Source organism: Protopterus annectens, chromosome 3.part0 (genome assembly GCF_019279795.1).
Source record: "Protopterus annectens isolate FY-2018-M chromosome 3.part0, PAN1.0, whole genome shotgun sequence".
Taxonomy (NCBI): Eukaryota; Metazoa; Chordata; order Ceratodontiformes; family Protopteridae; genus Protopterus; species Protopterus annectens.
The window spans coordinates 1,973,194,193-1,973,206,266 of NC_056731.1; positions in this window are offsets into that span (position 1 = coordinate 1,973,194,193).

Consider the following 12,074-nt stretch of genomic DNA (forward strand, 5'->3'; position numbering starts at 1 on the left):
CATGCTACAGAGAAAATGTAGACAACATGCAGCATGTGGCAAACAGAAGCAAGCCTAAGCACATGACAGCCACAACCCCTGCTGTTTCACCAGGGAAACCACATAGTTTTCCACCAAGTTCTAAGAAAGGATCATGCTCAGTACAGTACAAGCGTGAGTCAGCAAAACCCAAATCCAGTTTTATTGTTAACTGTCACACTTGTGGTGCCAGTCATGATTCTAAAAGAGAAAAATGCTTAGCATTTGGTCAGCAATGTCACAAGTGTAAAAAATGGAACCATTTTCAAAAAGTTTGCAAATCAAGTAAATCTCACCAGTTATAAAGAAGGGTCACTCAAAAAAGCAAGTTGATCATATACAAAGCTGCAACTCTACTTTCTATGTAGATGGTGTATCAGTAATTTGTGAAAAGGTGGATGCAGTGAATTTGTTGACAAAGATTGAAAGCGTTTTGTACTGTCCAGATTAATGGTAAATCCACCAAGCTCAAAGTAGACACTGGATCAAAGTATAATGTTATATCAGCAGACACATTTGCTAAGGTGAGAACTAATGAACATTTCAATGACTAGTAGTGTGAAACTTGCTGCTTGGCTTAACCAGCTATTTACAAGTATTTTTACATTATTTTTACTACATGCAGACATACATATTTTCCTGACTTTTTTCTTTCATTATTACTCATAAGATCATATGATTTCATGCCCAATTGTATCAAATGCCTTATTAATGTCTCTTATGATTTTTGTGTCTTTTTTTCTATTCATAATGTTTGTCTTTCGGCTTTTCCTGGTTAGGGGTCGCCACAGCAGAACTCCTGTCCGCTAATGATTGGCTGTAGAGTTTTACGTGCTGGCTTGCCAGGCCTAAAACAACCTTCAATGATGGAACGCCCATTCACGCATGTCGCCACACAGAAGATGCTCTAACTGAGAATTGAACGGGCAACATCTGTGAGGCGACAATGCTACCGCAGCACCACCACAGCAGTCTGTCTTCTTTTCTATTCATAATATCATCCACAATTTCTCCATCATTAATAATTCTTGACAACCATTCCACTTTAGACTATATATACTATCTTCTATAATACATTTTAATTTCAAATCCCTTTTGTAATATTTTCATTAAGATCTTATAATCATTATTACTCAATGCTATTAGTCTCCACTTTTTAATTGTCTTCTATCTTCCTTCTTCCATTGAATTTAAATATTCAACATTTTTATGCAAAAAAACTTCATGAAACATTTGTTCAAACTCTCTAAAAAATATATATTTTTTTGTCACTCCTTTAAATTTTATACATTTCATACTGTATTCCATCTAGTCTGGCAGCCAATTTATATTTACTTGTCCTAATACTTTTTCTAACTCATATAAAGAAGTTTCCTTTTCCAACCCCTTATTCACTTTTTCTGTTAACTTTTTTGCTTTCCATTTTTTCACTGCCTCCTTTTTTTCTTTAAACATTTCTTGTACAAATTGTACTACACTACTCATAATCCTTTCCTGAATTATTTCTAGTTCTCCTTTTACATTTTATTTCTGTCATTACACTACCATCTTCCTTTAATAATCTGCTTAAGTAACTTGATACTTCTTCTCTTTCTCCTTGTAAAAACACCTTGCTTATATAACAATTCTTGTATTTTTCTTGATTTCTTTCATATAACTCTTTTTTTGTCAAAGTACTTTCTATCATTATGTTCTAAATCTTCCAATGCATTATATTTTATATTTTTCTTTCTCTACTTTTCTCACAATATATTGCTACCGTAAAAAATATATATATTTTTCCTTAAATATCATCCACCATTCATTCCAATTTTATAAAATGTTCTCATAATAATATTGTCTTTCCATAAGAGTATTACTAATCTCTTTCCATCTTCATTCCATGCTTTCTCATTTATCCTTTTTATTCCTTTGCCTATTTTTATATATTCCTTGTTTTTTCTTTATCTGTAGCTATATTGCAAGATGATCAGAAAACCCTGTTTCAACTGTCTTCCCTTCTCCTATATCAAAACTTTTGATGCTATAAAATAATCTATTTTAATTCTATACATACCCCTTTTGTAATTCCATGAATTTTTGTCCCAAAGTTTTAAATTAACACATCTTAGAATTTTCTGATATAATTTATTTTCTTTTTACATTGTCTCATATCATAATTAAAGTCTACTTTTATAATATTCATATTGATCACTACATAGTCTAAAATCTGATGAAATAAGCTTTTCTCTTTCTTTGCAGTCAGTATCAGCATTTACTGTTATAATTCTATATACTCATTCTTTCCATTATAAATCTACAATGGTTAATCTTCCCATTTTTTGATAAAGTTACATCTAATATCTTTACAATGTTTCTACGGAATACAGCTTTCCTAAATTCTAGGTTATCTTTTCTTCCCATAGCTTCTTTGTTTGTAATTGTACTTCTTTTGTTAAAAAATCTTGTGTCTTCTAATATAATTACATCTGCATCACCTGTATTACACCACTCCAAAATCTCTATTCTTGTTATTACACAGTATGCTTAATACTATTTACTTTTACAGAAAGCACTCCAAAATCTTTATTTTTGCCTTTTCTTTATATTCATGGTTTAATAAGTTCATAGCTAATTACTAGGCTAGTTGCCTAAGGTGCCATTCTAAGCCTAGCCAATTTCCCTCTGTACCCTGTGTCTGTGAGTCAAACACCTTGACCATTATACTGACCCCCAACCATTAGCTAAATATGTTCTTTTTAATCCATTTCCTTTCCTTTTTCTTTTGTATTTATAATTTTAATTTTTCTTTTTCTGTCTTTTACCCGTTTACCAGTAGATTTGGTTTTCTTTTACTATCTCTCAATTTATGTGTTCATCACTTATTTCAGAGCCTTCTTTGATGTCCACTTTATTATTTTTTCTCTTCTTATTTTTCTTCTGTTTCTACACTTCTAAAATGTCTTTTCTTTATTCAGTATTTTCTTTCTTTTTTCTTATTCGTTACTATTTTCATTTTTACAATCAATCCATAAATGCCTAATTTTGCTACATTTATAGCATTTCAATTCATATTTTTGCATTATGTCCCATTTCCCTACAAATATAACATTTTCATTTACCATACTTACTTATCAAAAAAAAAATGTCGGGTTGTCCCCAGTATTTTACAGAACTCCATTCTACTGCACATTTATCATGCTTGGTGTATGTATAATTGTTTTCTGTTTATATTTTAAGGCAATATTATAATCCTATCTGCCAGTCCCCTTTTATCACAAACTTTTGCAGTGTGCAGTACCTCTTTACATAAATTTTTCAAATATCCTTTCAAAGTCTATCTTTCCACCTATGTTCAAAATTCTACATGAATGTTCTTGATACCCTGTTAAATACTTTTATCACATAAAGATTCCATGTGTTACAGTCCTTTTTTCATATCCTCAAAGAAAATTTTTCATTGGAAAAGCAGTGTCTAATATAATGCCATGAACTGTTTCTTTGATTTTAAGAATAAATGTTCTTACCTCATGTGGTTTTACACCCAAAGGAACTATGTCCCACACTTTGCTGCCTTGTTTTAATTATCTTTGCATATGTTTTCCTTTACATCTCACCACTATTCTTTAGGATTATCTCTGCACCCTCCTTTTGTATTTTCTCCATAACCCCCCCCCCCAATTATTTTCTGGCTCATTCTGTATCACCATTTCTTTAAGTAAATCATCCCATAACGCCCAGACTGGAGGGTTGTAATTATACAATGATCATTTGCTGACTCATCTCCATCAAACAAATTTCTTTTGAAGCACCTCCTCAGAATCCTGCATGCATTCCAAAGTTTTGATATTAACTTTCTCCCCATCTCTCAAACAACTCAGTTATCTCTTTCTCTCTCCATTTGCCTCCCTTCTCCAGACTACTTCTGTGCCTGGAATGGAAATGGGAAGTGCTCATGCAAAATGGGTTCCACTATCAATAACGATGAGTGCGGAAGTTCCCAAATGTCCTGGCCAAATGTCCACTTGTAATACAAACACCATTTCATGTCTCCCCTGAAAAGAGCCTAGTAGGACTAACCTGATCAACCAAAGATAAATAAATAGCATTTTATTTTATTGATTGAACCATATAACATCCTCTAATGTACAATGATACTTCAGTACTTAAGACAGCAGTTTTGACTACAGCATTTATACACAATATTTACAAGTTTTTAAAGTAGCAGTTCTGGTTACAGCCTTTATGCACAATATTTACTCATTTTTTAAAGGAGCATTTTTGTTAAAATCCTTTACACAATATTTATACATTTTTAAAGCAGCAGTTCTGTTTACAGTCTTTATATCACTTCACATCATTTTGAGACATCATTCTGATGAGAACCACAACACTATGTGGCAATAACTCCTACAACTTGAAAGCCTCAGTTTCAGGCCCACTACATGCTCTAAACAGGCCATCCCTGTTAATCAAAAAAGGTGCAAGGAAACATCTACATAATTTTCTGTTCCCATCTAAGTATGCATTCAGCCATAACAGTGGAGCATGGTTTGTGGCAAGTGTAAATTCTTTGCTGAGAAAGTAGTACTGCAAATGTTGGCTCTAAATGATTGTCACTGTTGAAGTGACAATCTGACCCAATGTGTGAAAATGGAGAAAAGGCATTGTGGATGGATGGATGGATGGATGGATGGATGGATGGATGGATGGATGGATGGCTGGCTGGCTGGATGGATGGATGAATGGATGGATGGATTCCCTATTTGATTGCTAAGCATTCTGTTTCAGTAGTGGAATGCCTGTGCTTTTGCTCCATTTAATTTTTGATTTAAAAAACATATGGGCATTTCTTCTCCCTCAAAGGTCTCTGATAACTCTGCCTCATAGTCTGTCACTATTGCATAAGTATATACTATAAATGGCCTGGAGACACTAATGCATGCTCTGAACACAGTCCTCTTTTCAAATCATTAAAAGCAGTGTCATGTTAACAGGCATCTCTCATTAGATTAAATCTGTGAAAGTGAAGGTTATTCGTGTAAAATTCCATACAGGTTTTGAAAACACTCAACTAATCCCAAGAACTGCCATAATTTCCTACTTGTTTCAGGAAAGGTTCAGATTCTCATAGTTATCTTTTTTTTCTGGGACTTAACAATATCCCTTCCAATATTGTAACCTGCTTTTTTTTACTTCTTTTATGTCTAACTTGCTCTTGGAGACATTGACATTTAATATGGTTTGTCTTGTAAAATATAGTACAGATGGCACCTTAACAAGATGGGAGTTTCAGCATTGTCTAGGTAAGCAGCAGCATATTTGACATGAGTCGGTTAGAAGACTGTCTAGAAGTCTCTGAAAGGTTGCAGGTATACCATTTAACCTGAATGAAAGGACACTGTAATGTAACAGGCCCTCTGCTGTACTGTCAAATAAGCTGTATTTTTACTGGCTTCAGTTAGAGATATTTGATAGTGTCCCTTTGTTATATCTAATTTGATGAAGAATCTTGCTTCTCCATAACTTAGTTTTGGTGTAGCTGTCAAACTGAGAAATGCTGTTCAGTTTCCTAAGAATATTACAGAACTCGATTGTTCACTCAGGCTTTGAGGCTAACACCATGAGGCGGTTCCATTCACTTTTTGACACTTATATCACCTACATATGCCACTTTTAGTGTCTTGCAAGTCGATATCATGCTGTATGATATTTTGGAATGGGGTTTCTGTTCTTCTCAAGTCTCTCTAGCAATATCTAATAATCCATGAGGGTGCTTGTCATGTAGCAACTCAGAAAATACTGACCTCTGTGAAGAATTGTGGTGCTTCTCTAATTGCAAACAGGGGGGTATGCCATTAATCGGTGTCAATTTTATAATCTTGCTGGATAACTTTCCTCAGAATGGATTTAAATGTTTGGTTCAAATGGTCCAGTAACCCACCTGTCTGTATTAGTACAATGAGATATTTAATTGTTTAACCATCCCTGCATAGCTGGTCGGGACATGAAAGAAGTCCCCTTGCCAAAGAACATTTACTTAGGTATCCCTACTCTGAGAAATAATAGAACTATCTCTCTTTCTATGGGTTTTGCATTAGTTTCATATATGGGAGTAATGTTGGGGTACTTTGCTGAATAATCTAAAATAAACAAAATGCATTGAAATCCTTTGCTTTAATTTATCAGTATTTCAGCAATGTCAATAGGAATACATTGAAACGGCACCCCTGTAATGGTTATTTGACTCAAAGATTTTCTGAAGTCTGATGGATAGGCTATTTACAGGTATTTTTACTTTATTACTACAGACATCCATCAGAAAAGTTCCTAATTTACATTATTATTCTTAGCCTGTAAAACCTTGCTACCAGCTGTGATTTATTCTTGTCCATTACTGGTTGTCCTCCTAGTACAGGACTATGTAATAACCTTATCACTAGGTTTCTGAAAGGCTGGCACTAATAGCTAACATATTAGTTCCTCTCTCTTGTTCTGTACAATAAAAAGTTTTGAATCTAGAAGTGTCTACAGTGGGACATTTTGTTCAACTTCTACCTCTTTCTCCCCCTACAACTTGAGTTATATATTAATTTGCACTGCTGAAGGTGTCATCTTCCCACAGTGCCATTTCAAAGTTTATCATACTCACTTGAAGGTCGACTAGCTCTAAAGCTGACTCAGGGTCAGTCTGTCATGAGGGAGAATGTATTGTCTCCTATTCTACCAGTATGACCACTTTGTGTGTCTAACTCTTCTCCAAAGAAAGGTAGCTCATGTCAATAATATTTAATATAAGTTTTTGTTTTTCTTTTTACCATATTAATTTTTTTTCTTGCTCTTTTCTTTGATAAACCTGATGGATATATCATCCTCTCTCTTCTGTTGGTGTCCCAAAACTTTGAATTATTGTAAAATTAATTACAGTTCTGTTTATAGTTATGTTATTTCTCATTATAGACTTCTCTCTCCCTTTTCATTTCTTCTTTAAGTTGCTCTTTCTGTCTGTCATGTGTGTGAGCCTTGTTCACCCTCTGCAAAGGGTACTTCAGGTCCTTAGGTAAGTACTAGGCTAGCTGCTCCTGTGGGCTATTTTAAGCCTAACTGATTACCCCTTCATAGGTGAGAATCAAACCCTGTATCTTTTTGTCTGCTCGGTAAACACATTAACCATTATACCAACCCCCAACAAAGTTTTTCTTCAATTTCACCTTATTCCTTATTGACATCTGCCTATATTTCTTTATGTGAATGTTCTATATTATTATCATAGATATATGCTCAGAAGGTTTACCTTTACATTGTCGATCCCAATATGGGTGAAACAACTTCCATGAATACCGAAGTGCGAATGCCTCCAACGTCGAATTCCAAATAAGTGAACGACAAAACCTCGCCCCTTTTTGACCCATGGTAGCAATGGTGTGGAGGTGTGGCACGGCCGGAAATGTTGAATGTCGAACTATTTTCGACATTTAAAATTTTTCGTGGTTTTGGTTCGCTTAAATGAGTCGATTAAGTGGCCGGTCGATGAAGTCTGATCGACGATATAAAGGCAAACCTGCTCAGAATTCTGACCAAGCACTATTTCATCATTTTTCTGCATCAAGAAAGTCTTTCTTATTATTAAGTTTCTCCTTCTCAGCATTCATCCTCTTCTTAGAATACTTCATGTATAGCTGTTTTTAGTTTAGTTTAGAAAAAAAAAAAAAAAGAAACAAAAATTATAATTTCTTTGTTATATACTTTTTCAGTGTTTGATTCCTTCTCTTTTCTTCTCCATGTTTTGTAACACTTTGGATTATAATCTTTTGCTATGTAACCCTCTTTTTCTAGATCTGTTCTTGCAGGCCATCCTGTCATAATCTTATGTGCTAATGGGCTGCAGACCCACCACCACCATGAAAGCAAAACTGGAATCATGTTTTATTTTTCAATTTTGAAAGTGCAATTCTATGCATGTTACCGTTCATGGTCAGACTTCTGATTTCTGTAAGAAAGAAAAATAGAAATGCGTTTATTTGTTGAATTAGTCACTCTCCAAATGAATAATAAGATAATTATTCCTTATTACGGTTTTTTTCTACATTTTCAGAGTGGCATAAATGCTACTTCAGATGAGGCTAACTAGGCTGGTATATAATGCAGTGGGAAGCCATTTAGAGAGAGGTATGAACACAGAAAATCATGTTCTTTTTAAAGTTTTTTTTTCTTCCTTTCTTTCTTTCTTTCTTTCTTTCTTTCTTTCTTTCTTTCTTAAATTACATTATGCATACCACTACCAGCCAGTCTATAGGATGGTATTTGTGTGTGTGTGTGTGTGTGTGTGTGTGTGTGTGTGTGTGTGTGTGTGTGTGTGTGTGTGTGGTGGCTAGTGACTTCAAAGCAGGGTAGAGGGTACAGGAAGCAAGGGATGGGTGAAGGTTTCTGGAACTGAGTGGAGCTATATTATGTCAGGTCAAAGACAGTTTACTTGTAATCAAACAACAACTGAGGTCAATTATTTTCTCAACATTCTGCCTTAGTATTCATTCATTCTGGCCACTTTATTAACTAGATACTCCTCCAATGTCCAGTTGCAAGTAGCAGGATTAGTCTTAGTGGAAGCCGGACCCTGCTAAAAGGATTCTATGATAACCATCCACTGCACACTGGTTCATCCACCTTCTTCCCTGTGCCATTTTGGTTTCTCCTCATCCTGGCTTCCAAATACCATCAACAGAGCTTATGTACTTATTGAATTTTCACAGTTTTTGTCTTGCACTTTAGATTTTCCTTCAGCTTTTCAACACACATAGCCACTTAATAGTACATTACAATAGCTGTGGATAAAGTAAGTGGATTAAGCCAGGGTCTGGGGCTACTAGGCTACTAGAAGACATGGGGTTCCAGATGCTTTGAGGTACATTTTACAGATTTTCTCCCAAACTTTTGTCCCAACATTGGCCTGAATAGAAATCCTGAGTAAGGAAAGAAATTCTTTCTTACCATTTTCTTTTAAGTAAGAAATAATATATATCCAAAACTTAATGTTCAAGGTTCAGCATTAGTAGTTCCCAATAAACAGAGAATGTAACTCTTGTAGGAATACATAAATTATATCTCAGAATATTGTCCTCCTCCCTATCTCCAAAATAAAGATAGCACCTTCTGTGTACACACGTAGTGTCAATCTGGGTAAAAGAACATGTGGCCACAGGCATATGCTATCACATATGTAGACAACATGCCTCCTCACTAGTATTAAAAAATATTCATTCTGTGTACTCTGATGCTAAATAGGGATGTAAGTGAAAGCACAAATAGCCACAGTAATATATTTTGTCTTGCTATCATTGGATGTTTATGCACAACATACCTCTTTCCTAAGTGAAAGCACAAATAGCCACAGTAATATATTTTGTCTTGCTATCACTGGATGTTTATGCACAACATACCTCTTTCCTAAGTGAAAGCACAAATAGCCACAATAATATATTTTGTCTTGCTATCATTGGATGTTTATGCACAACATACCTCTTTCCTAAGTGAAAGCACAAATAGCCACAGTAATATATTTTGTCTTGCTATCACTGGATGTTTGTGCACAACATATCTCTTTCCTAAGTGAAAGCACAAATAGCCACAGTAATATATTTTGTCTTGCTATCACTGGATGTTTGTGCACAACATACCTTTCCCTCTACTCACAAGCTGCCTTTCTGTCCACACATTACAGTATGAAGAAAATGCAAAGAAATAAATGATGTCAGCAATACAGTTCAACTTGTTGCTCCTAAACAGTGCATTGTTTCTAGAAAAGCTGTAATGAACTGCTATACATATCCCTAAGCTTTATTTTCAAGAAATAAAGACCACACTGTTTCCTGCTCCCCACAAGGTATGGTAATGTTCTGTGCATTCCACTGAATAAGACTGGTTTTAGACTAAATGGGGCAAGGACAGAATGGCAAGATGGGTCATCCATAATATGCCTGTATCAAAAACTTTTATACAGCCAAAGGGTATTAATGCCTGTTGGTCTCGAGAAGGTGTGATGGTCTGGTTATCCTGGGATGCATTTTATGCCTTATTATTAAAGATAATATTGTGTTTGTAGTTCTTTATTTTACTGATAGCCAGTAAAACTATATACATGGCACTACAACAGTGTGTATATAGCCACAATAAAAAAATATTACTTTTTCCTTATATATAAACACACGCACACATATAATGCCACTGAATCTCAGATGTAAAGTCAATTACAAAGCACACACACACACACACACACACACACACACATACACAAACACATACACTCACTGCATTGTTTCCTATAGGGAAATTAGGGGAATGCTAATTTACCTTTGACATGTTCATGCTTCTGGACAAAAACAGATCACTTTGAAGAAGCCTACACAGAGGCAAGGAAGGCATGCAGAGTTCATACAGAAGGAGCTACAGCCAAGAAATTAACCAGCAAACCAGGTACTGTAAAATCACAATGCTACTTGCTGAACCCCAGTGCCAATGATAAGTATCTAACATGCACACCTTGTGTAGACCACCAAAGATAGCTTCTTATGTCACAATGCTGATGTTCAACTGTGTTGGAAACTAAAAGAAATTATGGCCATCTTGTTACATTTAGACATACAACAACATCACTTGTACATGGAGCCATATTTTTATGCAGACCTGCACATTCATTATAGCTACTTTATTCACTGTGCACACCTCAAATATCTGTGTTTAAAAATAGCCACAAGAAAGTATTCTAGCATGATTACTACTGCTACACATTAGAATAATTACTGCTTAACTTGAGCAAATGAGAGCAGGGTACGCAGAAATTACTGCTATGTTACTGAATCTCAGATGTCTGATTGTGATATAAAATAGCAAAATAAATACATGTTGTCTTTACTTCACAAAAACAGTACATACAGTAAAATATTCCAGATTACTTCACACAAATAGCAACAAGCCCTGCAGAGCCTTAACCTGTGCAAATGACTACAGAACCAGTCAAGTTCATCTACAGGCAGCCCTTAGAATCATCAATTGTAGCTACTTTGTTGACAATGAATATCTCAGATTGCACACATGATAGCTAGAGTAAAGTATTCCAGCTTGCTTTACACAAATGCACAGTAGTCCTGTAAAGCTAGACTAATGACTCCTTAAATTGAGTAAATGACAGGGCCACATACTTTCATCAACAAGCATACCTCTATACATAGCAATTACCGCCACATTCCATAAATCTGGTTGTTATAAAAGTAATGTCTGCAGTAATGTATTTAACTGTATTCAAACTAACCTCACAGAAATACACATTAGCCTGGCAAAGCCAGAATGACTGCTTGTTCTGTGAAAAGATATTAAAGTCAGTCACCACAATGTACAGGGAAATCCTGTATACAATGACGTATGCCCACATGTTTGACTGTGCAAACATCAGTTGCCTGATTGTTATTAAAACAATAGCCTTGGTTATGTAGCTCAACTTTGTTTTGCACAAACATTGGCCAAGTGACATATTCTTAGTTCGTACAATTGCAGCTCACTCCTGTAAAGCTGTTATAAATGACAGGAGGATCAGTCATTCTTACTAACAGATAGACCCTGTAACCAGTAGTCATAGCAATCTGTTAAACTGTACACCTTGGATGTCTGACTGAGATTAAATTGTAGCCAAATAAATTATTTCAACATTGTATCACATAAACCATAGACCCACTAAAGTATTTCATCTTCCATCACATAAATACACTACAAAGCAAGAATAATGACTGGTCATCTTCAATATATGATAGTAGTGTCAAGTTTATTTTCATCCAGAAACAGCCTATGAGCCCAACTGGTGTTCATTGTAGTGTGTTGTATACACATCAGATATCAGATTGTAGTGAAATAAAAATAATAATGGGCCACACTAATTTATTTCAACCCCCCACACTGACATAGATATGCCAACAACTGCAGCAACTTTGACACTGTACACTACAGAGGTATGATTTTAATGAAATAAATGAATAAATGCATACATATAGCCACAGTAATATATTTTGTTTTACTGATGTTAGAAGCAT